The 26,229-nt window shown below is 55.7% G+C and overlaps 11 non-coding genes across 11 annotated transcripts; all 11 read left to right on the forward strand.

Annotated features, from left to right (window-relative positions):
- The first annotated feature begins 377 nt into the window (after positions 1-377).
- TRNAD-GUC (transfer RNA aspartic acid (anticodon GUC)) lies at positions 378-449 on the forward strand. The gene has a single exon. It is a non-coding gene; the product is annotated as a tRNA-Asp (tRNA).
- Positions 450-3,021: 2,572 nt separating this feature from the next.
- TRNAE-CUC (transfer RNA glutamic acid (anticodon CUC)) lies at positions 3,022-3,093 on the forward strand. The gene has a single exon. It is a non-coding gene; the product is annotated as a tRNA-Glu (tRNA).
- A 1,698-nt stretch (positions 3,094-4,791) lies between these two features.
- On the forward strand, positions 4,792-4,863 carry TRNAD-GUC (transfer RNA aspartic acid (anticodon GUC)). Its single transcript has one exon. It is a non-coding gene; the product is annotated as a tRNA-Asp (tRNA).
- A 2,988-nt stretch (positions 4,864-7,851) lies between these two features.
- Positions 7,852-7,923, forward strand: TRNAE-CUC (transfer RNA glutamic acid (anticodon CUC)). The gene has a single exon. It is a non-coding gene; the product is annotated as a tRNA-Glu (tRNA).
- A 1,698-nt stretch (positions 7,924-9,621) lies between these two features.
- TRNAD-GUC (transfer RNA aspartic acid (anticodon GUC)) lies at positions 9,622-9,693 on the forward strand. The gene has a single exon. It is a non-coding gene; the product is annotated as a tRNA-Asp (tRNA).
- Positions 9,694-12,265: 2,572 nt separating this feature from the next.
- TRNAE-CUC (transfer RNA glutamic acid (anticodon CUC)) lies at positions 12,266-12,337 on the forward strand. Its single transcript has one exon. It is a non-coding gene; the product is annotated as a tRNA-Glu (tRNA).
- A 1,698-nt stretch (positions 12,338-14,035) lies between these two features.
- Positions 14,036-14,107, forward strand: TRNAD-GUC (transfer RNA aspartic acid (anticodon GUC)). Its single transcript has one exon. It is a non-coding gene; the product is annotated as a tRNA-Asp (tRNA).
- A 4,530-nt stretch (positions 14,108-18,637) lies between these two features.
- On the forward strand, positions 18,638-18,709 carry TRNAD-GUC (transfer RNA aspartic acid (anticodon GUC)). Its single transcript has one exon. It is a non-coding gene; the product is annotated as a tRNA-Asp (tRNA).
- Positions 18,710-20,990: 2,281 nt separating this feature from the next.
- On the forward strand, positions 20,991-21,062 carry TRNAE-CUC (transfer RNA glutamic acid (anticodon CUC)). The gene has a single exon. It is a non-coding gene; the product is annotated as a tRNA-Glu (tRNA).
- Positions 21,063-22,760: 1,698 nt separating this feature from the next.
- On the forward strand, positions 22,761-22,832 carry TRNAD-GUC (transfer RNA aspartic acid (anticodon GUC)). The gene has a single exon. It is a non-coding gene; the product is annotated as a tRNA-Asp (tRNA).
- Positions 22,833-25,528: 2,696 nt separating this feature from the next.
- Positions 25,529-25,600, forward strand: TRNAE-CUC (transfer RNA glutamic acid (anticodon CUC)). Its single transcript has one exon. It is a non-coding gene; the product is annotated as a tRNA-Glu (tRNA).
- The last annotated feature ends 629 nt before the right edge of the window (positions 25,601-26,229 follow it).

Below are 26,229 nucleotides of genomic sequence, written 5' to 3' on the forward strand. Positions count from 1 at the left end.
GTCTCCCTCCCCACTCCCTGTGTGCAGCCCCCGCTGCAATCCTCCAGCATCAGAGAGAGCCAGGGGCCCCTGGGCTGAAGATCCAGGCCGGGGCCGTCAGAAGCAGCCGTGGGAGCTGGTTGCTGTGACTCTGGCATCAGGTGATGCTGCTGAGAGCGCTGCTGAGAGTGTCTGCTAGGAGGTGAGAAGGATCTTGTGAGGCAGGAGTGTGTTTGTGTGTGTATTGTGTGAGGGAGTGTGTGTGTGTTTATTGAGCCTGTGGGCCCCTGTGTTGGTGTGAAGGAGTTGATAAATGGCACAAATTCATAGCATATGAGGATGGACAGGCGGGTTTTCAGCCACATGAGGAGCGGCTCAGCGAGACCAGGTGCAGCTGTTCCTCGTTAGTATAGTGGTCAGTATCCCCGCCTGTCACGCGGGAGACCGGGGTTCAATTCCCCGACGGGGAGGATTCCATCGCATTTTTTAAAGCATGACAACTCTACCTTTATTTAGAATTTCATCTAGAATGTGGCGCTTTCCACTCATGACATCATCTGATTTACTAATGCGGTCTCATAACTTTTACGATCAATCACGGGCAATTTTTAAGTGGGACACTTTTTGCGAAGGATGTCTGCCTTTTCGTTTTAACCTTCTGTGTACTTAATTGAAAAAAGAAACGTGCACGAAGCCTTGTTATTTACATCAAAATCAAATGACTACATGATCAATCATATGCGTTGAAGCCTGTTGTTTTTTCAAGAGACATAAATGAAATGATGGATCGCGCTCTGAATGAGGAATTATTTTTTATGACGTTGAAGCGTTTTATTTATCTTTGTTTCGGTCTAATGTTTTAGGGCTTACAGGCACATTGTGAAAGTGAAAGTTCCACTGGCCTGCACGTGCACTCCCCACCATCCTCGTCAGAGATCTTATATTGCCTAGGTCCAGCATGAGTACCAAATTCCTTTCAGGCTATTGCAGTGTATTCTGCTACTTGTAGTTTCTAACACTCTAAACTGAGGGCGAGGGGAGCCAGTATCCAAAGCAACACCCTGGTCTGGGTGAAGCGCTCATGCTCAGATCTGGGCTTACTTGAGAGCTTTGACGAGGCCTTGGACGAGCTGCAGGCATCCCCCAGAAGGTCTGCTGCCCTCCTACAGGGGTCCCTGAGAAGAGGAGCAGACCCCCGCTGGTGCCCTGAGAAGAGGCACTGACCCCCCGCTGGTGCCCTGAGTAGAGGCGCTGACACCCCGCTGGTGCCCTGAGGAGAGGCACTGCCCTCCCTCTGGTGCCCTGAGAGGAGGAGCTGACCCCCGCTGGTGCCCTGAGTAGAGGCGCTGACCTCCCGCTGGTGCCATGAGAAAAGGGACTGCCCTCCTTCAGGGGTACCTGAGAAGAGGTGCTGATTCCCCGCTAGTGCCCTGAGAAGTGGCGCTGACCTCCAGCTGGTGCCCTGAGAAGAGGCGCTGCCCTCCTGCAAGGGCCCCTGAGAAGAGGCGCTGACCTCCAGCTGGTGCCATGAGAATAGGCGCTGCCCTCCTGCAAGGGCCCCTGAGAAGAGGCGCTGACCCCCCCCGCTAGTGCCCTGAGAAGAGGCGCTGACCTCCAGCTGGTGCCCTGAGAAGAGGCGCTGACCTCCAGCTGGTGCCCTGAGAAGAGGCGCTGCCCTCCTGCAAGGGCCCCTGAGAAGAGGCGCTGACCTCCAGCTGATGCCCTGAGAAGAGGCGCTGCCCTCCTGCAAGGGCCCCTGAGAAGAGGTGCTGACCCCCCCGCTAGTGCCCTGAGAAGAGGCGCTGACCTCCAGCTGGTGCCCTGAGAAGAGGTGCTGACCTCCCGCTGGTGCCCTGAGAAGAGGTGCTGACCTCCCGCTGGTGCCCTAAGAAGAGGCGCTGACCTCCTGCTGGTGCCCTGAGAAGAGGCACTGACCCCCCGCTGGTGCCCTGAGTAGAGGTGCTGACACCCCGCTGGGGCCCTGAGAAGAGGCACTGACCCCCCCCCCCCCGCTGGTGCTCTGAGGAGAGGCACTGCCCTCCCTCTGGTGCTCTGAGAGGAGGAGCTGACCCCCGCTGGTGCCCTGAGAAGAGGCGCTTATCTCCTGCTGGTGCCCTGAGTAGAGGCGCTGACCTCCCGCTGGTGCCATGAGAAAAGGGACTGCCCTCCTTCAGGGGTACCTGAGAAGAGGTGCTGATCCCCGCTAGTGCCCTGAGAAGAGGCGCTGACCTCCAGCTGGTGCCCTGAGAAGAGGCGCTGACCTCCCGCTGGTGCCCTGAGAAGAGGCGCTGACCTCCAGCTGGTGCCCTGAGAAGAGGCGCTGCCCTCCTGCAAGGGCCCCTGAGAAGAGGCGCTGACCCCCCGCTAGTGCCCTGAGAAGAGGCACTGACCTCCAGCTGGTGCCCTGAGAAGAGGCGCTGCCCTCCTGCAAAGGCCCCTGAGAAGAGGCGCTGACCCCCCCGCTAGTGCCCTGAGAAGAGGCGCTGACCTCCAGCTGGTGCCCTGAGAAGAGGCGCTGCCCTCCTGCAAGGGCCCCTGAGAAGAGGCGCTGACCCCCCGCTAGTGCCCTGAGAAGAGGTGCTGACCTCCAGCTGGTGCCCTGAGAAGAGGCGCTGACCTCCCGCTGGTGCCCTGAGAAGAGGCGCTGACCTCCCGCTGGTGCCCTGAGAAGAGGAGCTGACCTAGAACAGTGACTGGTATTTTTCTGGATGGTTAATTGGTTCTTGCTGTTTTTGCTCTCCAGTTAGTTGTGTGTTATGAAGGTCCCATGCGTCTTCCAGGGATGGAAACTGTCCCGAGATCTGAGTCTATTTAACGTTCAGTAGATTGCTTTGTTGGGGGTGTGCCTGAAAGCAGTGTTTTTTTTGTGTGTCCCATGATGTTTTCCAAAGTGTAGTAAAGACTAGCTTGCCAGTGTTAGGTTGATGTGTGTGTGTTTTCCTGCTTACTTTAGTTGATGCACAAAACCCTGTGACAGCAGCACAGGCGGCCTCACCCTGGTGGTATGTCTTGGAGCAGGTGCTGCTCCAGAGCACCCAGTGCTCCCTGGTGGTCTAGTGGTTAGGATTCGGCGCTCTCACCGCCGTGGCCCGGGTTCGATTCCCGGTCAGGGAAGGGACTCTTTTTTTCTCCCCACGGTATACTTCTAGTTTTTTTTCATCCTATCTAAACACAATTTTTAAGGTTTTACATCGCAAATCTTTTATTACATACATTTCTTCTTTACTTGACCTGCCACCTGCTAATAACAACGTCACCTTTCAGGCACACAGACAAAACACTGATAGAAAACTGAATGCTGGTCATCAAAGCTTGTTCTTCACAAAGGATGGGTTACCGCTTGGAAGAAGCACTGGCAAATCCAGGAGGCCTGTTTCTAGGGGTCTCCAGCTCTATGAAGAATCCAGTTTCAAGACAACATTGAAAGGGAGAGATTCGCTTCTGGAGCTTGCTACACTATAGCTTCGGAGATGGCAGCTTGCCAAATTGTTGACAGGCTCGAGCCAATTGTCAGAATGCCAGTATTCTGCGACCCACCTAGTTTGATGGATATCTGCTGGTTGGGTGGAAGGAAGCAAAGAGGAGGTGGGGACTTATAGTATTAACGTGAAGCCAGATAGGGAGATGGGGAAGAGCAGCATTGGAGGGGGAGAGCAACACGGGCGGGCGGGATACTGCTCACCAAGCCCGGATTTACGCAGGATGGGCGGAGTCCCTCAGTCTCTCTGTCCAGCGGGGGCTCTCTCTTTACCCGTATGGCCAGTCCGGCCCTGGTGCCGTCATGTCTCCCAAAGGGCGTCTCTAGCCCGTCACTCTGGAGTCTGTATCCTCCGGGTGAGGTCTCCTATTCTTCTAGCTAGGGGCTGGAGAGAAGGGAGGTGGTTGGTCTGGGGCGCCAGTCATAGTCGCCCTTGAGAGGCGTTTCTAAGGTAGTTTGTAAGTGTGTCTGGACAGGTTGCTCTAAGGTGCGCAAAGTGATGTCTTAGCATTTGAAAGAAGCATTGAGAAAGGCAGGTGGCCTGTTTGTTTTCCTTTGCTGGCTTTGTGCAGGGAAGGAAAGTCTCCATTGTAGGGTTTGGCGCTTTATGAAGGCCTTGAGCTGCTGTTTAGAGACAGAGTGCTGCCTAGGCGGCTGGGCACGCTGCTCACACCTCATGCCATATAGCGCCTTGTCATCCCTACATCACCGAGCCTTCGATAGCTCAGTTGGTAGAGCGGAGGACTGTAGTGGGGAAGCTGATATCCTTAGGTCGCTGGTTCAAATCCGGCTCGAAGGAATTTTGCAAAGTCTTCACTTTTTTCCTCTGCTTCACAATTCAAAGCGCCTCTTTCTCAGACACTCGCACACCTGGGCTTTTCCTGCCTCCTCTCTTCTCCTTTACAAGCCAGCTTTCTCCTTTGGCGCAGGCGGGCGGGTGGGCGGGTGGGAGGGAGCGTCTCCCTCCCCACTCCCTGTGTGCAGCCCCCGCTGCAATCCTCCAGCATCAGAGAGAGCCAGGGGCCCCTGGGCTGAAGATCCAGGCCGGGGCCGTCAGAAGCAGCCGTGGGAGCTGGTTGCTGTGACTCTGGCATCAGGTGATGCTGCTGAGAGCGCTGCTGAGAGTGTCTGCTAGGAGGTGAGAAGGATCTTGTGAGGCAGGAGTGTGTTTGTGTGTGTATTGTGTGAGGGAGTGTGTGTGTGTTTATTGAGCCTGTGGGCCCCTGTGTTGGTGTGAAGGAGTTGATAAATGGCACAAATTCGTAGCATATGAGGATGGACAGGAGGGTTTTCAGCCACATAAGGAGCGGCTCAGCGAGACCAGGTGCAGCTGTTCCTCGTTAGTATAGTGGTCAGTATCCCCGCCTGTCACGCGGGAGACCGGGGTTCAATTCCCCGACGGGGAGGATTCCATCGCATTTTTTAAAGCATGACAACTCTACCTTTATTTAGAATTTCATCTAGAATGTGGCGCTTTCCACTCATGACATCATCTGATTTACTAATGCGGTCTCATAACTTTTACGATCAATCACGGGCAATTTTTAAGTGAGACACTTTTTGCGAAGGATGTCTGCCTTTTCGTTTTAAGCTTCTGTGTACTTAATTGAAAAAAGAAACGTGCACGAAGCCTTGTTATTTACATCAAAATCAAAGGACTACATGATCAATCATATGCGTTGAAGCCTGTTGTTTTTTCAAGAGACATAAATGAAATGATGGATCGCGCTCTGAATGAGGAATTATTTTTTATGACGTTGAAGCGTTTTATTTATCTTTGTTTCGGTCTAATGTTTTAGGGCCTACAGGCACATTGTGAAAGTGAAAGTTCCACTGGCCTGCACGTGCACTCCCCACCATCCTCGTCAGAGATCTTATATTGCCTAGGTCCAGCATGAGTACCAAATTCCTTTCAGGCTATTGCAGTGTATTCTGCTACTTGTAGTTTCTAACACTCTAAACTGAGGGCGAGGGGAGCCAGCATCCAAAGCAACACCCTGGTCTGGGTGAAGCGCTCATGCTCAGATCTGGGCTTACTTGAGAGCTTTGACGAGGCCTTGGACGAGCTGCAGGCATCCCCCAGAAGGTCTGCTGCCCTCCTACAGGGGTCCCTGAGAAGAGGAGCAGACCCCCGCTGGTGCCCTGAGAAGAGGCACTGACCCCCCGCTGGTGCCCTGAGTAGAGGCGCTGACACCCCGCTGGTGCCCTGAGGAGAGGCACTACCCTCCCTCTGGTGCCCTGAGAGGAGGAGCTGACCCCCGCTGGTGCCCTGAGAAGAGGCACTGACACCCCGCTGGTGCCCTGAGGAGAGGCACTGCCCTCCCTCTGGTGCCCTGAGAGGAGGAGCTGACCCCCGCTGGTGCCCTGAGAAGAGGCGCTTACCTCCTGCTGGTGCCCTGAGTAGAGGCGCTGACCTCCCGCTGGTGCCATGAGAAAAGGGACTGCCCTCCTTCAGGGGTACCTGAGAAGAGGTGCTGATTCCCCGCTAGTGCCCTGAGAAGTGGCGCTGACCTCCAGCTGGTGCCCTGAGAAGAGGCGCTGCCCTCCTGCAAGGGCCCCTGAGAAGAGGCGCTGACCTCCAGCTGGTGCCATGAGAATAGGCGCTGCCCTCCTGCAAGGGCCCCTGAGAAGAGTCGCTGACCCCCCCCCGCTAGTGCCCTGAGAAGAGGCGCTGACCTCCAGCTGGTGCCCTGAGAAGAGGCGCTGACCTCCAGCTGGTGCCCTGAGAAGAGGCGCTGCCCTCCTGCAAAGGCCCCTGAGAAGAGGCGCTGACCTCCAGCTGGTGCCCTGAGAAGAGGCGCTGCCCTCCTGCAAGGGCCCCTGAGAAGAGGCGCTGACCCCCCGCTAGTGCCCTGAGAAGAGGTGCTGACCTCCAGCTGGTGCCCTGAGAAGAGGTGCTGACCTCCCGCTGGTGCCCTGAGAAGAGGTGCTGACCTCCCGCTGGTGCCCTGAGAAGAGGCGCTGACCTCCAGCTGGTGCCCTGAGAAGAGGCGCTGACCTCCAGCTGGTGCCCTGAGAAGAGGCGCTGCCCTCCTGCAAAGGCCCCTGAGAAGAGGCGCTGACCTCCAGCTGGTGCCCTGAGAAGAGGCGCTGCCCTCCTGCAAGGGCCCCTGAGAAGAGGCGCTGACCCCCCCGCTAGTGCCCTGAGAAGAGGTGCTGACCTCCAGCTGGTGCCCTGAGAAGAGGTGCTGACCTCCCGCTGGTGCCCTGAGAAGAGGTGCTGACCTCCCGCTGGTGCCCTGAGAAGAGGCGCTGACCTCCTGCTGGTGTCCTGAGAAGAGGCACTGACCCCCCGCTGGTGCCCTGAGTAGAGGTGCTGACACCCCGCTGGGGCCCTGAGAAGAGGCACTGACCCCCCCCCCCGCTGGTGCTCTGAGGAGAGGCACTGCCCTCCCTCTGGTGCTCTGAGAGGAGGAGCTGACCCCCGCTGGTGCCCTGAGAAGAGGCGCTTACCTCCTGCTGGTGCCCTGAGTAGAGGCGCTGACCTCCCGCTGGTGCCATGAGAAAAGGGACTGCCCTCCTTCAGGGGTACCTGAGAAGAGGTGCTGATCCCCGCTAGTGCCCTGAGAAGAGGCGCTGACCTCCAGCTGGTGCCCTGAGAAGAGGCGCTGACCTCCCGCTGGTGCCCTGAGAAGAGGCGCTGACCTCCAGCTGGTGCCCTGAGAAGAGGCGCTGCCCTCCTGCAAGGGCCCCTGAGAAGAGGCGCTGACCCCCCGCTAGTGCCCTGAGAAGAGGCACTGACCTCCAGCTGGTGCCCTGAGAAGAGGCGCTGCCCTCCTGCAAAGGCCCCTGAGAAGAGGCGCTGACCCCCCCGCTAGTGCCCTGAGAAGAGGCGCTGACCTCCAGCTGGTGCCCTGAGAAGAGGCGCTGCCCTCCTGCAAGGGCCCCTGAGAAGAGGCGCTGACCCCCCGCTAGTGCCCTGAGAAGAGGTGCTGACCTCCAGCTGGTGCCCTGAGAAGAGGCGCTGACCTCCCGCTGGTGCCCTGAGAAGAGGCGCTGACCTCCCGCTGGTGCCCTGAGAAGAGGAGCTGACCTAGAACAGTGACTGGTATTTTTCTGGATGGTTAATTGGTTCTTGCTGTTTTTGCTCTCCAGTTAGTTGTGTGTTATGAAGGTCCCATGCGTCTTCCAGGGATGGAAACTGTCCCGAGATCTGAGTCTATTTAACGTTCAGTAGATTGCTTTGTTGGGGGTGTGCCTGAAAGCAGTGTTTTTTTTGTGTGTCCCATGATGTTTTCCAAAGTGTAGTAAAGACAAGCTTGCCAGTGTTAGGTTGATGTGTGTGTGTTTTCCTGCTTACTTTAGTTGATGCACAAAACCCTGTGACAGCAGCACAGGCGGCCTCACCCTGGTGGTATGTCTTGGAGCAGGTGCTGCTCCAGAGCACCCAGTGCTCCCTGGTGGTCTAGTGGTTAGGATTCGGCGCTCTCACCGCCGCGGCCCGGGTTCGATTCCCGGTCAGGGAAGGGACTCTTTTTTTCTCCCCACGGTATACTTCTAGTTTTTTTTCATCCTATCTAAACACATTTTTTAAGGTTCTACATCGCAAATCTTTTATTACATACATTTCTTCTTTACTTGACCTGCCACCTGCTAATAACAACGTCACCTTTCAGGCACACAGACAAAACACTGATAGAAAACTGGATGCTGGTCATCAAAGCTTGTTCTTCACAAAGGATGGGTTACCGCTTGGAAGAAGCACTGGCAAATCCAGGAGGCCTGTTTCTAGGGGTCTCCAGCTCTATGAAGAATCCAGTTTCAAGACAACATTGAAAGGGAGAGATTCGCTTCTGGAGCTTGCTACACTATAGCTTCGGAGATGGCAGCTTGCCAAATTGTTGACAGGCTCGAGCCAATTGTCAGAATGCCAGTATTCTGCGACCCACCTAGTTTGATGGATATCTGCTGGTTGGGTGGAAGGAAGCAAAGAGGAGGTGGGGACTTATAGTATTAACGTGAAGCCAGATAGGGAGATGGGGAAGAGCAGCATTGGAGGGGGAGAGCAACACGGGCGGGCGGGATACTGCTCACCAAGCCCGGATTTACGCAGGATGGGCGGAGTCCCTCAGTCTCTCTGTCCAGCGGGGGCTCTCTCTTTACCCGTATGGCCAGTCCGGCCCTGGTGCCGTCATGTCTCCCAAAGGGCGTCTCTAGCCCGTCACTCTGGAGTCTGTATCCTCCGGGTGAGGTCTCCTATTCTTCTAGCTAGGGGCTGGAGAGAAGGGAGGTGGTTGGTCTGGGGCGCCAGTCATAGTCGCCCTTGAGAGGCGTTTCTAAGGTAGTTTGTAAGTGTGTCTGGACAGGTTGCTCTAAGGTGCGCAAAGTGATGTCTTAGCATTTGAAAGAAGCATTGAGAAAGGCAGGTGGCCTGTTTGTTTTCCTTTGCTGGCTTTGTGCAGGGAAGGAAAGTCTCCATTGTAGGGTTTGGCGCTTTATGAAGGCCTTGAGCTGCTGTTTAGAGACAGAGTGCTGCCTAGGCGGCTGGGCACGCTGCTCACACCTCATGCCATATAGCGCCTTGTCATCCCTACATCACCGAGCCTTCGATAGCTCAGTTGGTAGAGCGGAGGACTGTAGTGGGGAAGCTGATATCCTTAGGTCGCTGGTTCAAATCCGGCTCGAAGGAATTTTGCAAAGTCTTCACTTTTTTCCTCTGCTTCACAATTCAAAGCGCCTCTTTCTCAGACACTCGCACACCTGGGCTTTTCCTGCCTCCTCTCTTCTCCTTTACAAGCCAGCTTTCTCCTTTGGCGCAGGCGGGCGGGTGGGCGGGTGGGAGGGAGCGTCTCCCTCCCCACTCCCTGTGTGCAGCCCCCGCTGCAATCCTCCAGCATCAGAGAGAGCCAGGGGCCCCTGGGCTGAAGATCCAGGCCGGGGCCGTCAGAAGCAGCCGTGGGAGCTGGTTGCTGTGACTCTGGCATCAGGTGATGCTGCTGAGAGCGCTGCTGAGAGTGTCTGCTAGGAGGTGAGAAGGATCTTGTGAGGCAGGAGTGTGTTTGTGTGTGTATTGTGTGAGGGAGTGTGTGTGTGTTTATTGAGCCTGTGGGCCCCTGTGTTGGTGTGAAGGAGTTGATAAATGGCACAAATTCATAGCATATGAGGATGGACAGGCGGGTTTTCAGCCACATGAGGAGCGGCTCAGCGAGACCAGGTGCAGCTGTTCCTCGTTAGTATAGTGGTCAGTATCCCCGCCTGTCACGCGGGAGACCGGGGTTCAATTCCCCGACGGGGAGGATTCCATCGCATTTTTTAAAGCATGACAACTCTACCTTTATTTAGAATTTCATCTAGAATGTGGCGCTTTCCACTCATGACATCATCTGATTTACTAATGCGGTCTCATAACTTTTACGATCAATCACGGGCAATTTTTAAGTGGGACACTTTTTGCGAAGGATGTCTGCCTTTTCGTTTTAACCTTCTGTGTACTTAATTGAAAAAAGAAACGTGCACGAAGCCTTGTTATTTACATCAAAATCAAATGACTACATGATCAATCATATGCGTTGAAGCCTGTTGTTTTTTCAAGAGACATAAATGAAATGATGGATCGCGCTCTGAATGAGGAATTATTTTTTATGACGTTGAAGCGTTTTATTTATCTTTGTTTCGGTCTAATGTTTTAGGGCTTACAGGCACATTGTGAAAGTGAAAGTTCCACTGGCCTGCACGTGCACTCCCCACCATCCTCGTCAGAGATCTTATATTGCCTAGGTCCAGCATGAGTACCAAATTCCTTTCAGGCTATTGCAGTGTATTCTGCTACTTGTAGTTTCTAACACTCTAAACTGAGGGCGAGGGGAGCCAGTATCCAAAGCAACACCCTGGTCTGGGTGAAGCGCTCATGCTCAGATCTGGGCTTACTTGAGAGCTTTGACGAGGCCTTGGACGAGCTGCAGGCATCCCCCAGAAGGTCTGCTGCCCTCCTACAGGGGTCCCTGAGAAGAGGAGCAGACCCCCGCTGGTGCCCTGAGAAGAGGCACTGACCCCCCGCTGGTGCCCTGAGTAGAGGCGCTGACACCCCGCTGGTGCCCTGAGGAGAGGCACTGCCCTCCCTCTGGTGCCCTGAGAGGAGGAGCTGACCCCCGCTGGTGCCCTGAGTAGAGGCGCTGACCTCCCGCTGGTGCCATGAGAAAAGGGACTGCCCTCCTTCAGGGGTACCTGAGAAGAGGTGCTGATTCCCCGCTAGTGCCCTGAGAAGTGGCGCTGACCTCCAGCTGGTGCCCTGAGAAGAGGCGCTGCCCTCCTGCAAGGGCCCCTGAGAAGAGGCGCTGACCTCCAGCTGGTGCCATGAGAATAGGCGCTGCCCTCCTGCAAGGGCCCCTGAGAAGAGGCGCTGACCCCCCCCGCTAGTGCCCTGAGAAGAGGCGCTGACCTCCAGCTGGTGCCCTGAGAAGAGGCGCTGACCTCCAGCTGGTGCCCTGAGAAGAGGCGCTGCCCTCCTGCAAGGGCCCCTGAGAAGAGGCGCTGACCTCCAGCTGATGCCCTGAGAAGAGGCGCTGCCCTCCTGCAAGGGCCCCTGAGAAGAGGTGCTGACCCCCCCGCTAGTGCCCTGAGAAGAGGCGCTGACCTCCAGCTGGTGCCCTGAGAAGAGGTGCTGACCTCCCGCTGGTGCCCTGAGAAGAGGTGCTGACCTCCCGCTGGTGCCCTAAGAAGAGGCGCTGACCTCCTGCTGGTGCCCTGAGAAGAGGCACTGACCCCCCGCTGGTGCCCTGAGTAGAGGTGCTGACACCCCGCTGGGGCCCTGAGAAGAGGCACTGACCCCCCCCCCCCCGCTGGTGCTCTGAGGAGAGGCACTGCCCTCCCTCTGGTGCTCTGAGAGGAGGAGCTGACCCCCGCTGGTGCCCTGAGAAGAGGCGCTTATCTCCTGCTGGTGCCCTGAGTAGAGGCGCTGACCTCCCGCTGGTGCCATGAGAAAAGGGACTGCCCTCCTTCAGGGGTACCTGAGAAGAGGTGCTGATCCCCGCTAGTGCCCTGAGAAGAGGCGCTGACCTCCAGCTGGTGCCCTGAGAAGAGGCGCTGACCTCCCGCTGGTGCCCTGAGAAGAGGCGCTGACCTCCAGCTGGTGCCCTGAGAAGAGGCGCTGCCCTCCTGCAAGGGCCCCTGAGAAGAGGCGCTGACCCCCCGCTAGTGCCCTGAGAAGAGGCACTGACCTCCAGCTGGTGCCCTGAGAAGAGGCGCTGCCCTCCTGCAAAGGCCCCTGAGAAGAGGCGCTGACCCCCCCGCTAGTGCCCTGAGAAGAGGCGCTGACCTCCAGCTGGTGCCCTGAGAAGAGGCGCTGCCCTCCTGCAAGGGCCCCTGAGAAGAGGCGCTGACCCCCCGCTAGTGCCCTGAGAAGAGGTGCTGACCTCCAGCTGGTGCCCTGAGAAGAGGCGCTGACCTCCCGCTGGTGCCCTGAGAAGAGGCGCTGACCTCCCGCTGGTGCCCTGAGAAGAGGAGCTGACCTAGAACAGTGACTGGTATTTTTCTGGATGGTTAATTGGTTCTTGCTGTTTTTGCTCTCCAGTTAGTTGTGTGTTATGAAGGTCCCATGCGTCTTCCAGGGATGGAAACTGTCCCGAGATCTGAGTCTATTTAACGTTCAGTAGATTGCTTTGTTGGGGGTGTGCCTGAAAGCAGTGTTTTTTTTGTGTGTCCCATGATGTTTTCCAAAGTGTAGTAAAGACTAGCTTGCCAGTGTTAGGTTGATGTGTGTGTGTTTTCCTGCTTACTTTAGTTGATGCACAAAACCCTGTGACAGCAGCACAGGCGGCCTCACCCTGGTGGTATGTCTTGGAGCAGGTGCTGCTCCAGAGCACCCAGTGCTCCCTGGTGGTCTAGTGGTTAGGATTCGGCGCTCTCACCGCCGTGGCCCGGGTTCGATTCCCGGTCAGGGAAGGGACTCTTTTTTTCTCCCCACGGTATACTTCTAGTTTTTTTTCATCCTATCTAAACACAATTTTTAAGGTTTTACATCGCAAATCTTTTATTACATACATTTCTTCTTTACTTGACCTGCCACCTGCTAATAACAACGTCACCTTTCAGGCACACAGACAAAACACTGATAGAAAACTGAATGCTGGTCATCAAAGCTTGTTCTTCACAAAGGATGGGTTACCGCTTGGAAGAAGCACTGGCAAATCCAGGAGGCCTGTTTCTAGGGGTCTCCAGCTCTATGAAGAATCCAGTTTCAAGACAACATTGAAAGGGAGAGATTCGCTTCTGGAGCTTGCTACACTATAGCTTCGGAGATGGCAGCTTGCCAAATTGTTGACAGGCTCGAGCCAATTGTCAGAATGCCAGTATTCTGCGACCCACCTAGTTTGATGGATATCTGCTGGTTGGGTGGAAGGAAGCAAAGAGGAGGTGGGGACTTATAGTATTAACGTGAAGCCAGATAGGGAGATGGGGAAGAGCAGCATTGGAGGGGGAGAGCAACACGGGCGGGCGGGATACTGCTCACCAAGCCCGGATTTACGCAGGATGGGCGGAGTCCCTCAGTCTCTCTGTCCAGCGGGGGCTCTCTCTTTACCCGTATGGCCAGTCCGGCCCTGGTGCCGTCATGTCTCCCAAAGGGCGTCTCTAGCCCGTCACTCTGGAGTCTGTATCCTCCGGGTGAGGTCTCCTATTCTTCTAGCTAGGGGCTGGAGAGAAGGGAGGTGGTTGGTCTGGGGCGCCAGTCATAGTCGCCCTTGAGAGGCGTTTCTAAGGTAGTTTGTAAGTGTGTCTGGACAGGTTGCTCTAAGGTGCGCAAAGTGATGTCTTAGCATTTGAAAGAAGCATTGAGAAAGGCAGGTGGCCTGTTTGTTTTCCTTTGCTGGCTTTGTGCAGGGAAGGAAAGTCTCCATTGTAGGGTTTGGCGCTTTATGAAGGCCTTGAGCTGCTGTTTAGAGACAGAGTGCTGCCTAGGCGGCTGGGCACGCTGCTCACACCTCATGCCATATAGCGCCTTGTCATCCCTACATCACCGAGCCTTCGATAGCTCAGTTGGTAGAGCGGAGGACTGTAGTGGGGAAGCTGATATCCTTAGGTCGCTGGTTCAAATCCGGCTCGAAGGAATTTTGCAAAGTCTTCACTTTTTTCCTCTGCTTCACAATTCAAAGCGCCTCTTTCTCAGACACTCGCACACCTGGGCTTTTCCTGCCTCCTCTCTTCTCCTTTACAAGCCAGCTTTCTCCTTTGGCGCAGGCGGGCGGGTGGGCGGGTGGGAGGGAGCGTCTCCCTCCCCACTCCCTGTGTGCAGCCCCCGCTGCAATCCTCCAGCATCAGAGAGAGCCAGGGGCCCCTGGGCTGAAGATCCAGGCCGGGGCCGTCAGAAGCAGCCGTGGGAGCTGGTTGCTGTGACTCTGGCATCAGGTGATGCTGCTGAGAGCGCTGCTGAGAGTGTCTGCTAGGAGGTGAGAAGGATCTTGTGAGGCAGGAGTGTGTTTGTGTGTGTATTGTGTGAGGGAGTGTGTGTGTGTTTATTGAGCCTGTGGGCCCCTGTGTTGGTGTGAAGGAGTTGATAAATGGCACAAATTCGTAGCAGATGAGGATGGACAGGAGGGTTTTCAGCCACATAAGGAGCGGCTCAGCGAGACCAGGTGCAGCTGTTCCTCGTTAGTATAGTGGTCAGTATCCCCGCCTGTCACGCGGGAGACCGGGGTTCAATTCCCCGACGGGGAGGATTCCATCGCATTTTTTAAAGCATGACAACTCTACCTTTATTTAGAATTTCATCTAGAATGTGGCGCTTTCCACTCATGACATCATCTGATTTACTAATGCGGTCTCATAACTTTTACGATCAATCACGGGCAATTTTTAAGTGAGACACTTTTTGCGAAGGATGTCTGCCTTTTCGTTTTAAGCTTCTGTGTACTTAATTGAAAAAAGAAACGTGCACGAAGCCTTGTTATTTACATCAAAATCAAAGGACTACATGATCAATCATATGCGTTGAAGCCTGTTGTTTTTTCAAGAGACATAAATGAAATGATGGATCGCGCTCTGAATGAGGAATTATTTTTTATGACGTTGAAGCGTTTTATTTATCTTTGTTTCGGTCTAATGTTTTAGGGCCTACAGGCACATTGTGAAAGTGAAAGTTCCACTGGCCTGCACGTGCACTCCCCACCATCCTCGTCAGAGATCTTATATTGCCTAGGTCCAGCATGAGTACCAAATTCCTTTCAGGCTATTGCAGTGTATTCTGCTACTTGTAGTTTCTAACACTCTAAACTGAGGGCGAGGGGAGCCAGCATCCAAAGCAACACCCTGGTCTGGGTGAAGCGCTCATGCTCAGATCTGGGCTTACTTGAGAGCTTTGACGAGGCCTTGGACGAGCTGCAGGCATCCCCCAGAAGGTCTGCTGCCCTCCTACAGGGGTCCCTGAGAAGAGGAGCAGACCCCCGCTGGTGCCCTGAGAAGAGGCACTGACCCCCCGCTGGTGCCCTGAGTAGAGGCGCTGACACCCCGCTGGTGCCCTGAGGAGAGGCACTACCCTCCCTCTGGTGCCCTGAGAGGAGGAGCTGACCCCCGCTGGTGCCCTGAGAAGAGGCACTGACACCCCGCTGGTGCCCTGAGGAGAGGCACTGCCCTCCCTCTGGTGCCCTGAGAGGAGGAGCTGACCCCCGCTGGTGCCCTGAGAAGAGGCGCTTACCTCCTGCTGGTGCCCTGAGTAGAGGCGCTGACCTCCCGCTGGTGCCATGAGAAAAGGGACTGCCCTCCTTCAGGGGTACCTGAGAAGAGGTGCTGATTCCCCGCTAGTGCCCTGAGAAGTGGCGCTGACCTCCAGCTGGTGCCCTGAGAAGAGGCGCTGCCCTCCTGCAAGGGCCCCTGAGAAGAGGCGCTGACCTTCAGCTGGTGCCATGAGAATAGGCGCTGCCCTCCTGCAAGGGCCCCTGAGAAGAGTCGCTGACCCCCCCCGCTAGTGCCCTGAGAAGAGGCGCTGACCTCCAGCTGGTGCCCTGAGAAGAGGCGCTGACCTCCAGCTGGTGCCCTGAGAAGAGGCGCTGCCCTCCTGCAAAGGCCCCTGAGAAGAGGCGCTGACCTCCAGCTGGTGCCCTGAGAAGAGGCGCTGCCCTCCTGCAAGGGCCCCTGAGAAGAGGCGCTGACCCCCCCGCTAGTGCCCTGAGAAGAGGTGCTGACCTCCAGCTGGTGCCCTGAGAAGAGGTGCTGACCTCCCGCTGGTGCCCTGAGAAGAGGTGCTGACCTCCCGCTGGTGCCCTGAGAAGAGGCGCTGACCTCCTGCTGGTGTCCTGAGAAGAGGCACTGACCCCCCGCTGGTGCCCTGAGTAGAGGTGCTGACACCCCGCTGGGGCCCTGAGAAGAGGCACTGACCCCCCCCCCGCTGGTGCTCTGAGGAGAGGCACTGCCCTCCCTCTGGTGCTCTGAGAGGAGGAGCTGACCCCCGCTGGTGCCCTGAGAAGAGGCGCTTACCTCCTGCTGGTGCCCTGAGTAGAGGCGCTGACCTCCCGCTGGTGCCATGAGAAAAGGGACTGCCCTCCTTCAGGGGTACCTGAGAAGAGGTGCTGATCCCCGCTAGTGCCCTGAGAAGAGGCGCTGACCTCCAGCTGGTGCCCTGAGAAGAGGCGCTGACCTCCCGCTGGTGCCCTGAGAAGAGGCGCTGACCTCCAGCTGGTGCCCTGAGAAGAGGCGCTGCCCTCCTGCAAGGGCCCCTGAGAAGAGGCGCTGACCCCCCGCTAGTGCCCTGAGAAGAGGCACTGACCTCCAGCTGGTGCCCTGAGAAGAGGCGCTGCCCTCCTGCAAAGGCCCCTGAGAAGAGGCGCTGACCCCCCCGCTAGTGCCCTGAGAAGAGGCGCTGACCTCCAGCTGGTGCCCTGAGAAGAGGCGCTGACCTCCCGCTGGTGCCCTGAGAAGAGGCGCTGACCTCCAGCTGGTGCCCTGAGAAGAGGCGCTGCCCTCCTGCAAGGGCCCCTGAGAAGAGGCGCTGACCCCCCGCTAGTGCCCTGAGAAGAGGTGCTGACCTCCAGCTGGTGCCCTGAGAAGAGGCGCTGACCTCCCGCTGGTGCCCTGAGAAGAGGCGCTGACCTCCCGCTGGTGCCCTGAGAAGAGGAGCTGACCTAGAACAGTGACTGGTATTTTTCTGGATGGTTAATTGGTTCTTGCTGTTTTTGCTCTCCAGTTAGTTGTGTGTTATGAAGGTCCCATGCGTCTTCCAGGGATGGAAACTGTCCCGAGATCTGAGTCTATTTAACGTTCAGTAGATTGCTTTGTTGGGGGTGTGCCTGAAAGCAGTGTTTTTTTTGTGTGTCCCATGATGTTTTCCAAAGTGTAGTAAAGACTAGCTTGCCAGTGTTAGGTTGATGTGTGTGTGTTTTCCTGCTTACTTTAGTTGATGCACAAAACCCTGTGACAGCAGCACAGGCGGCCTCACCCTGGTGGTATGTCTTGGAGCAGGTGCTGCTCCAGAGCACCCAGTGCTCCCTGGTGGTCTAGTGGTTAGGATTCGGCGCTCTCACCACCGCGGCCCGGGTTCGATTCCCGGTCAGGGAAGGGACTCTTTTTTTCTCCCCACGGTATACTTCTAGTTTTTTTTCATCCTATCTAAACACATTTTTTAAGGTTTTACATCGCAAATCTTTTATTACATACATTTCTTCTTTACTTGACCTGCCACCTGCTAATAACAACGTCACCTTTCAGGCACACAGACAAAACACTGATAGAAAACTGAATGCTGGTCATCAAAGCTTGTTCTTCACAAAGGATGGGTTACCGCTTGGAAGAAGCACTGGCAAATCCAGGAGGCCTGTTTCTAGGGGTCTCCAGCTCTATGAAGAATCCAGTTTCAAGACAACATTGAAAGGGAGAGATTCGCTTCTGGAGCTTGCTACACTATAGCTTCGGAGATGGCAGCTTGCCAAATTGTTGACAGGCTCGAGCCAATTGTCAGAATGCCAGTATTCTGCGACCCACCTAGTTTGATGGATATCTGCTGGTTGGGTGGAAGGAAGCAAAGAGGAGGTGGGGGCTTATAGTATTAACGTGAAGCCAGATAGGGAGATGGGGAAGAGCAGCATTGGAGGGGGAGAGCAACACGGGCGGGCGGGATACTGCTCACCAAGCCCGGATTTACGCAGGATGGGCGGAGTCCCTCAGTCTCTCTGTCCAGCGGGGGCTCTCTCTTTACCCGTATGGCCAGTCCGGCCCTGGTGCCGTCATGTCTCCCAAAGGGCGTCTCTAGCCCGTCACTCTGGAGTCTGTATCCTCCGGGTGAGGTCTCCTATTCTTCTAGCTAGGGGCTGGAGAGAAGGGAGGTGGTTGGTCTGGGGCGCCAGTCATAGTCGCCCTTGAGAGGCGTTTCTAAGGTAGTTTGTAAGTGTGTCTGGACAGGTTGCTCTAAGGTGCGCAAAGTGATGTCTTAGCATTTGAAAGAAGCATTGAGAAAGGCAGGTGGCCTGTTTGTTTTCCTTTGCTGGCTTTGTGCAGGGAAGGAAAGTCTCCATTGTAGGGTTTGGCGCTTTATGAAGGCCTTGAGCTGCTGTTTAGAGACAGAGTGCTGCCTAGGCGGCTGGGCACGCTGCTCACACCTCATGCCATATAGCGCCTTGTCATCCCTACATCACCGAGCCTTCGATAGCTCAGTTGGTAGAGCGGAGGACTGTAGTGGGGAAGCTGATATCCTTAGGTCGCTGGTTCAAATCCGGCTCGAAGGAATTTTGCAAAGTCTTCACTTTTTTCCTCTGCTTCACAATTCAAAGCGCCTCTTTCTCAGACACTCGCACACCTGGGCTTTTCCTGCCTCCTCTCTTCTCCTTTACAAGCCAGCTTTCTCCTTTGGCGCAGGCGGGCGGGTGGGCGGGTGGGAGGGAGCGTCTCCCTCCCCACTCCCTGTGTGCAGCCCCCGCTGCAATCCTCCAGCATCAGAGAGAGCCAGGGGCCCCTGGGCTGAAGATCCAGGCCGGGGCCGTCAGAAGCAGCCGTGGGAGCTGGTTGCTGTGACTCTGGCATCAGGTGATGCTGCTGAGAGCGCTGCTGAGAGTGTCTGCTAGGAGGTGAGAAGGATCTTGTGAGGCAGGAGTGTGTTTGTGTGTGTATTGTGTGAGGGAGTGTGTGTGTGTTTATTGAGCCTGTGGGCCCCTGTGTTGGTGTGAAGGAGTTGATAAATGGCACAAATTCATAGCATATGAGGATGGACAGGCGGGTTTTCAGCCACATAAGGAGCGGCTCAGCGAGACCAGGTGCAGCTGTTCCTCGTTAGTATAGTGGTCAGTATCCCCGCCTGTCACGCGGGAGACCGGGGTTCAATTCCCCGACGGGGAGGATTCCATCGCATTTTTTAAAGCATGACAACTCTACCTTTATTTAGAATTTCATCTAGAATGTGGCGCTTTCCACTCATGACATCATCTGATTTACTAATGCGGTCTCATAACTTTTACGATCAATCACGGGCAATTTTTAAGTGGGACACTTTTTGCGAAGGATGTCTGCCTTTTCGTTTTAACCTTCTGTGTACTTAATTGAAAAAAGAAACGTGCACGAAGCCTTGTTATTTACATCAAAATCAAATGACTACATGATCAATCATATGCGTTGAAGCCTGTTGTTTTTTCAAGAGACATAAATGAAATGATGGATCGCGCTCTGAATGAGGAATTATTTTTTATGACGTTGAAGCGTTTTATTTATCTTTGTTTCGGTCTAATGTTTTAGGGCTTACAGGCACATTGTGAAAGTGAAAGTTCCACTGGCCTGCACGTGCACTCCCCACCATCCTCGTCAGAGATCTTATATTGCCTAGGTCCAGCATGAGTACCAAATTCCTTTCAGGCTATTGCAGTGTATTCTGCTACTTGTAGTTTCTAACACTCTAAACTGAGGGCGAGGGGAGCCAGCATCCAAAGCAACACCCTGGTCTGGGTGAAGCGCTCATGCTCAGATCTGGGCTTACTTGAGAGCTTTGACGAGGCCTTGGACGAGCTGCAGGCATCCCCCAGAAGGTCTGCTGCCCTCCTACAGGGGTCCCTGAGAAGAGGAGCAGACCCCCGCTGGTGCCCTGAGAAGAGGCACTGACCCCCCGCTGGTGCCCTGAGTAGAGGCGCTGACACCCCGCTGGTGCCCTGAGGAGAGGCACTGCCCTCCCTCTGGTGCCCTGAGAGGAGGAGCTGACCCCCGCTGGTGCCCTGAGAAGAGGCGCTTACCTCCTGCTGGTGCCCTGAGTAGAGGCGCTGACCTCCCGCTGGTGCCATGAGAAAAGGGACTGCCCTCCTTCAGGGGTACCTGAGAAGAGGTGCTGATTCCCCGCTAGTGCCCTGAGAAGTGGCGCTGACCTCCAGCTGGTGCCCTGAGAAGAGGCGCTGCCCTCCTGCAAGGGCCCCTGAGAAGAGGCGCTGACCTCCAGCTGGTGCCATGAGAATAGGCGCTGCCCTCCTGCAAGGGCCCCTGAGAAGAGGCGCTGACCCCCCCCGCTAGTGCCCTGAGAAGAGGCGCTGACCTCCAGCTGGTGCCCTGAGAAGAGGCGCTGACCTCCAGCTGGTGCCCTGAGAAGAGGCGCTGCCCTCCTGCAAGGGCCCCTGAGAAGAGGCGCTGACCTCCAGCTGATGCCCTGAGAAGAGGCGCTGCCCTCCTGCAAGGGCCCCTGAGAAGAGGTGCTGACCCCCCCGCTAGTGCCCTGAGAAGAGGCGCTGACCTCCAGCTGGTGCCCTGAGAAGAGGTGCTGACCTCCCGCTGGTGCCCTGAGAAGAGGTGCTGACCTCCCGCTGGTGCCCTAAGAAGAGGCGCTGACCTCCTGCTGGTGCCCTGAGAAGAGGCACTGACCCCCCGCTGGTGCCCTGAGTAGAGGTGCTGACACCCCGCTGGGGCCCTGAGAAGAGGCACTGACCCCCCCCCCCCCCGCTGGTGCTCTGAGGAGAGGCACTGCCCTCCCTCTGGTGCTCTGAGAGGAGGAGCTGACCCCCGCTGGTGCCCTGAGAAGAGGCGCTTATCTCCTGCTGGTGCCCTGAGTAGAGGCGCTGACCTCCCGCTGGTGCCATGAGAAAAGGGACTGCCCTCCTTCAGGGGTACCTGAGAAGAGGTGCTGATCCCCGCTAGTGCCCTGAGAAGAGGCGCTGACCTCCAGCTGGTGCCCTGAGAAGAGGCGCTGACCTCCCGCTGGTGCCCTGAGAAGAGGCACTGACCCCCCGCTGGTGCCCTGAGAAGAGGCGCTGACCTCCCGCTGGTGCCCTGAGAAGAGGAGCTGACCTAGAACAGTGACTGGTATTTTTCTGGATGGTTAATTGGTTCTTGCTGTTTTTGCTCTCCAGTTAGTTGTGTGTTATGAAGGTCCCATGCGTCTTCCAGGGATGGAAACTGTCCCGAGATCTGAGTCTATTTAACGTTCAGTAGATTGCTTTGTTGGGGGTGTGCCTGAAAGCAGTGTTTTTTTTGTGTGTCCCATGATGTTTTCCAAAGTGTAGTAAAGACTAGCTTGCCAGTGTTAGGTTGATGTGTGTGTGTTTTCCTGCTTACTTTAGTTGATGCACAAAACCCTGTGACAGCAGCACAGGCGGCCTCACCCTGGTGGTATGTCTTGGAGCAGGTGCTGCTCCAGAGCACCCAGTGCTCCCTGGTGGTCTAGTGGTTAGGATTCGGCGCTCTCACCGCCGCGGCCCGGGTTCGATTCCCGGTCAGGGAAGGGACTCTTTTTTTCTCCCCACGGTATACTTCTAGTTTTTTTTCATCCTATCTAAACACATTTTTTAAGGTTTTACATCGCAAATCTTTTATTACATACATTTCTTCTTTACTTGACCTGCCACCTGCTAATAACAACGTCACCTTTCAGGCACACAGACAAAACACTGATAGAAAACTGGATGCTGGTCATCAAAGCTTGTTCTTCACAAAGGATGGGTTACCGCTTGGAAGAAGCACTGGCAAATCCAGGAGGCCTGTTTCTAGGGGTCTCCAGCTCTATGAAGAATCCAGTTTCAAGACAACATTGAAAGGGAGAGATTCGCTTCTGGAGCTTGCTACACTATAGCTTCGGAGATGGCAGCTTGCCAAATTGTTGACAGGCTCGAGCCAATTGTCAGAATGCCAGTATTCTGCGACCCACCTAGTTTGATGGATATCTGCTGGTTGGGTGGAAGGAAGCAAAGAGGAGGTGGGGGCTTATAGTATTAACGTGAAGCCAGATAGGGAGATGGGGAAGAGCAGCATTGGAGGGGGAGAGCAACACGGGCGGGCGGGATACTGCTCACCAAGCCCGGATTTACGCAGGATGGGCGGAGTCCCTCAGTCTCTCTGTCCAGCGGGGGCTCTCTCTTTACCCGTATGGCCAGTCCGGCCCTGGTGCCGTCATGTCTCCCAAAGGGCGTCTCTAGCCCGTCACTCTGGAGTCTGTATCCTCCGGGTGAGGTCTCCTATTCTTCTAGCTAGGGGCTGGAGAGAAGGGAGGTGGTTGGTCTGGGGCGCCAGTCATAGTCGCCCTTGAGAGGCGTTTCTAAGGTAGTTTGTAAGTGTGTCTGGACAGGTTGCTCTAAGGTGCGCAAAGTGATGTCTTAGCATTTGAAAGAAGCATTGAGAAAGGCAGGTGGCCTGTTTGTTTTCCTTTGCTGGCTTTGTGCAGGGAAGGAAAGTCTCCATTGTAGGGTTTGGCGCTTTATGAAGGCCTTGAGCTGCTGTTTAGAGACAGAGTGCTGCCTAGGCGGCTGGGCACGCTGCTCACACCTCATGCCATATAGCGCCTTGTCATCCCTACATCACCGAGCCTTCGATAGCTCAGTTGGTAGAGCGGAGGACTGTAGTGGGGAAGCTGATATCCTTAGGTCGCTGGTTCAAATCCGGCTCGAAGGAATTTTGCAAAGTCTTCACTTTTTTCCTCTGCTTCACAATTCAAAGCGCCTCTTTCTCAGACACTCGCACACCTGGGCTTTTCCTGCCTCCTCTCTTCTCCTTTACAAGCCAGCTTTCTCCTTTGGCGCAGGCGGGCGGGTGGGCGGGTGGGAGGGAGCGTCTCCCTCCCCACTCCCTGTGTGCAGCCCCCCCTGCAATCCTCCAGCATCAGAGAGAGCCAGGGGCCCCTGGGCTGAAGATCCAGGCCGGGGCCGTCAGAAGCAGCCGTGGGAGCTGGTTGCTGTGACTCTGGCATCAGGTGATGCTGCTGAGAGCGCTGCTGAGAGTGTCTGCTAGGAGGTGAGAAGGATCTTGTGAGGCAGGAGTGTGTTTGTGTGTGTATTGTGTGAGGGAGTGTGTGTGTGTTTATTGAGCCTGTGGGCCCCTGTGTTGGTGTGAAGGAGTTGATAAATGGCACAAATTCGTAGCATATGAGGATGGACAGGAGGGTTTTCAGCCACATAAGGAGCGGCTCAGCGAGACCAGGTGCAGCTGTTCCTCGTTAGTATAGTGGTCAGTATCCCCGCCTGTCACGCGGGAGACCGGGGTTCAATTCCCCGACGGGGAGGATTCCATCGCATTTTTTAAAGCATGACAACTCTACCTTTATTTAGAATTTCATCTAGAATGTGGCGCTTTCCACTCATGACATCATCTGATTTACTAATGCGGTCTCATAACTTTTACGATCAATCACGGGCAATTTTTAAGTGAGACACTTTTTGCGAAGGATGTCTGCCTTTTCGTTTTAAGCTTCTGTGTACTTAATTGAAAAAAGAAACGTGCACGAAGCCTTGTTATTTACATCAAAATCAAAGGACTACATGATCAATCATATGCGTTGAAGCCTGTTGTTTTTTCAAGAGACATAAATGAAATGATGGATCGCGCTCTGAATGAGGAATTATTTTTTATGACGTTGAAGCGTTTTATTTATCTTTGTTTCGGTCTAATGTTTTAGGGCCTACAGGCACATTGTGAAAGTGAAAGTTCCACTGGCCTGCACGTGCACTCCCCACCATCCTCGTCAGAGATCTTATATTGCCTAGGTCCAGCATGAGTACCAAATTCCTTTCAGGCTATTGCAGTGTATTCTGCTACTTGTAGTTTCTAACACTCTAAACTGAGGGCGAGGGGAGCCAGCATCCAAAGCAACACCCTGGTCTGGGTGAAGCGCTCATGCTCAGATCTGGGCTTACTTGAGAGCTTTGACGAGGCCTTGGACGAGCTGCAGGCATCCCCCAGAAGGTCTGCTGCCCTCCTACAGGGGTCCCTGAGAAGAGGAGCAGACCCCCGCTGGTGCCCTGAGAAGAGGCACTGACCCCCCGCTGGTGCCCTGAGTAGAGGCGCTGACACCCCGCTGGTGCCCTGAGGAGAGGCACTACCCTCCCTCTGGTGCCCTGAGAGGAGGAGCTGACCCCCGCTGGTGCCCTGAGAAGAGGCACTGACACCCCGCTGGTGCCCTGAGGAGAGGCACTGCCCTCCCTCTGGTGCCCTGAGAGGAGGAGCTGACCCCCGCTGGTGCCCTGAGAAGAGGCGCTTACCTCCTGCTGGTGCCCTGAGTAGAGGCGCTGACCTCCCGCTGGTGCCATGAGAAAAGGGACTGCCCTCCTTCAGGGGTACCTGAGAAGAGGTGCTGATTCCCCGCTAGTGCCCTGAGAAGTGGCGCTGACCTCCAGCTGGTGCCCTGAGAAGAGGCGCTGCCCTCCTGCAAGGGCCCCTGAGAAGAGGCGCTGACCTCCAGCTGGTGCCATGAGAATAGGCGCTGCCCTCCTGCAAGGGCCCCTGAGAAGAGTCGCTGACCCCCCCCGCTAGTGCCCTGAGAAGAGGCGCTGACCTCCAGCTGGTGCCCTGAGAAGAGGCGCTGACCTCCAGCTGGTGCCCTGAGAAGAGGCGCTGCCCTCCTGCAAAGGCCCCTGAGAAGAGGCGCTGACCTCCAGCTGGTGCCCTGAGAAGAGGCGCTGCCCTCCTGCAAGGGCCCCTGAGAAGAGGCGCTGACCCCCCCGCTAGTGCCCTGAGAAGAGGTGCTGACCTCCAGCTGGTGCCCTGAGAAGAGGTGCTGACCTCCCGCTGGTGCCCTGAGAAGAGGTGCTGACCTCCCGCTGGTGCCCTGAGAAGAGGCGCTGACCTCCTGCTGGTGTCCTGAGAAGAGGCACTGACCCCCCGCTGGTGCCCTGAGTAGAGGTGCTGACACCCCGCTGGGGCCCTGAGAAGAGGCACTGACCCCCCCCCCGCTGGTGCTCTGAGGAGAGGCACTGCCCTCCCTCTGGTGCTCTGAGAGGAGGAGCTGACCCCCGCTGGTGCCCTGAGAAGAGGCGCTTACCTCCTGCTGGTGCCCTGAGTAGAGGCGCTGACCTCCCGCTGGTGCCATGAGAAAAGGGACTGCCCTCCTTCAGGGGTACCTGAGAAGAGGTGCTGATCCCCGCTAGTGCCCTGAGAAGAGGCGCTGACCTCCAGCTGGTGCCCTGAGAAGAGGCGCTGACCTCCCGCTGGTGCCCTGAGAAGAGGCGCTGACCTCCAGCTGGTGCCCTGAGAAGAGGCGCTGCCCTCCTGCAAGGGCCCCTGAGAAGAGGCGCTGACCCCCCGCTAGTGCCCTGAGAAGAGGCACTGACCTCCAGCTGGTGCCCTGAGAAGAGGCGCTGCCCTCCTGCAAAGGCCCCTGAGAAGAGGCGCTGACCCCCCCGCTAGTGCCCTGAGAAGAGGCGCTGACCTCCAGCTGGTGCCCTGAGAAGAGGCGCTGCCCTCCTGCAAGGGCCCCTGAGAAGAGGCGCTGACCCCCCGCTAGTGCCCTGAGAAGAGGTGCTGACCTCCAGCTGGTGCCCTGAGAAGAGGCGCTGACCTCCCGCTGGTGCCCTGAGAAGAGGCGCTGACCTCCCGCTGGTGCCCTGAGAAGAGGAGCTGACCTAGAACAGTGACTGGTATTTTTCTGGATGGTTAATTGGTTCTTGCTGTTTTTGCTCTCCAGTTAGTTGTGTGTTATGAAGGTCCCATGCGTCTTCCAGGGATGGAAACTGTCCCGAGATCTGAGTCTATTTAACGTTCAGTAGATTGCTTTGTTGGGGGTGTGCCTGAAAGCAGTGTTTTTTTTGTGTGTCCCATGATGTTTTCCAAAGTGTAGTAAAGACTAGCTTGCCAGTGTTAGGTTGATGTGTGTGTGTTTTCCTGCTTACTTTAGTTGATGCACAAAACCCTGTGACAGCAGCACAGGCGGCCTCACCCTGGTGGTATGTCTTGGAGCAGGTGCTGCTCCAGAGCACCCAGTGCTCCCTGGTGGTCTAGTGGTTAGGATTCGGCGCTCTCACCGCCGTGGCCCGGGTTCGATTCCCGGTCAGGGAAGGGACTCTTTTTTTCTCCCCACGGTATACTTCTAGTTTTTTTTCATCCTATCTAAACACAATTTTTAAGGTTTAACATCGCAAATCTTTTATTACATACATTTCTTCTTTACTTGACCTGCCACCTGCTAATAACAACGTCACCTTTCAGGCACACAGACAAAACACTGATAGAAAACTGAATGCTGGTCATCAAAGCTTGTTCTTCACAAAGGATGGGTTACCGCTTGGAAGAAGCACTGGCAAATCCAGGAGGCCTGTTTCTAGGGGTCTCCAGCTCTATGAAGAATCCAGTTTCAAGACAACATTGAAAGGGAGAGATTCGCTTCTGGAGCTTGCTACACTATAGCTTCGGAGATGGCAGCTTGCCAAATTGTTGACAGGCTCGAGCCAATTGTCAGAATGCCAGTATTCTGCGACCCACCTAGTTTGATGGATATCTGCTGGTTGGGTGGAAGGAAGCAAAGAGGAGGTGGGGGCTTATAGTATTAACGTGAAGCCAGATAGGGAGATGGGGAAGAGCAGCATTGGAGGGGGAGAGCAACACGGGCGGGCGGGATACTGCTCACCAAGCCCGGATTTACGCAGGATGGGCGGAGTCCCTCAGTCTCTCTGTCCAGCGGGGGCTCT

Source organism: Triturus cristatus, chromosome 4_1, assembly GCF_964204655.1.
Source record: "Triturus cristatus chromosome 4_1, aTriCri1.1, whole genome shotgun sequence".
Taxonomy (NCBI): domain Eukaryota; kingdom Metazoa; phylum Chordata; class Amphibia; order Caudata; family Salamandridae; genus Triturus; species Triturus cristatus.